Source organism: Myotis davidii, unplaced genomic scaffold (genome assembly GCF_000327345.1).
Source record: "Myotis davidii unplaced genomic scaffold, ASM32734v1 scaffold2537, whole genome shotgun sequence".
Classification (NCBI taxonomy): Eukaryota; Metazoa; Chordata; class Mammalia; order Chiroptera; family Vespertilionidae; genus Myotis; species Myotis davidii.
This window is the reverse complement of record NW_006288180.1, coordinates 241,431-243,032: the sequence shown is the minus strand read 5'-3', so window position 1 is coordinate 243,032 and position 1,602 is coordinate 241,431.

Genomic DNA, 1,602 nt, shown 5'->3' with positions numbered 1-1,602 from the left:
GCTTCATTTAATTTTTGAACATGCTCATTTTTTGGACAAAGAATTGCACGTTTAGATATATTTTTAATATTATCTATAGATATAGTATTTCCAAAGGTAGCTTCAATAATAGATCCATTACAAATCATTTCACAGGGGATTTCAATAATATCCATTCCTAAATGAAAACTTGCCATCTCCAAGTTTTACTAACCATTCACGATAAGCAGAATCCTCTAATCTCATATTTGTTTTCAGAGACAACTGTCTGAAACATCCCCAAACACTACAGTACTTTCAACTCTTTTGTACTATGGCCGATCGCAAAGCATGCGGCACAATACTGAGACATTGCCGAAAATCCCCTCCAAGAAGAATTTTTCCACCAAATACAACATTCAGACTCATAATTTCTCTTAGTAATCTGTCTATGGTGTTTATAGCATGTCTGGATGCCATGGTGCATTCATCAATAATGAGAAGTTGGGCCTTTTTAATAGTTTTAGCAACTTCACTGTTTATATCAAATCTAGAAATTGAAGTTTCATTTAATGGAATCAGTAATTTATAATGGGAATGAAAGGTGATTCCTCCGAGAAATAAATTTACAGCAATTCCTGTAGATACTGTGGGTAAAACAGTACCACCATGACCTCTAATATAATGTATTAAAACTTTATACCGCCGAGGTCGGTTGATAAAGCGTCAGCCTGCGGACTGAAGGGTCCCGGGTTCGATTCCGGCCAAGGGCACATGCCTGGGTGGCAGGCAGGAGGCAGCCGATCAATGATTCTCTCTCATCATTGATGTTTCTATCTCTCCTCCCTTTCTCTCTGAAATCATCAATAAAATATATTTTTTAAAAAAGAAGGATAAATGTCTTTTAAAAAAAACAACAACAACTTTATACAGATATGCAGGTGAATAGGATTCCTAGCTGGCAGGCCTGACAGCAACCTGTCCACCTGTGGATTCCGAGAGGAATAGGGCTCCCTCATCCCTCCTGTCAAGGTCCAGGGTGCAGGTGAATGGGGTTCCTGGCTGGCAGGCCACTGACAGCAAGCTATCCAACAGCAGATTCTGTGAGGAATGGGTCTACCTCCTTCCTACTGTCAGGGTCTGGTTTGAAGGCCAGCCATGCCCTCTGTTGAGCCAGACCCAGAGTTCTACCAAAGTTCTGGCCTCCACTTCAGCAACACAGGACTGACTGCTGCTGGGCACTCCTGGCACTCTGAGGATGGGTTCTTCCCTCAGGCCTCACAGGAAACAGCTCAGGGAGGGCATGTGGCCCTTGGCAAGGCAGCCCAGGACTCAGTACTTCCAAGCTCCAAGGGCGGGTTCCTGCTTGAAACCTTGCCCTGAGGGTGGGTTCCTGCCTGAAACCTCACCCTCCAAGGAAACGGCTGGGGGAGGACACAGCCGTTTTCAAGAGGGCCCCTGCAAGACTGACGTCCTTCTGGTTGGTCAAGCTTTGGAAGTGATGTTACTACACCCAGGGTTTTTATATAAATAGATTACATATAATTCTGTAATGAACAACTTTTCAGATTAATTTTTAAGTTGCACATCTTGTAACCTACCCCACCATTATTTTAACATTATTTCTGTACATGTGACTGCATA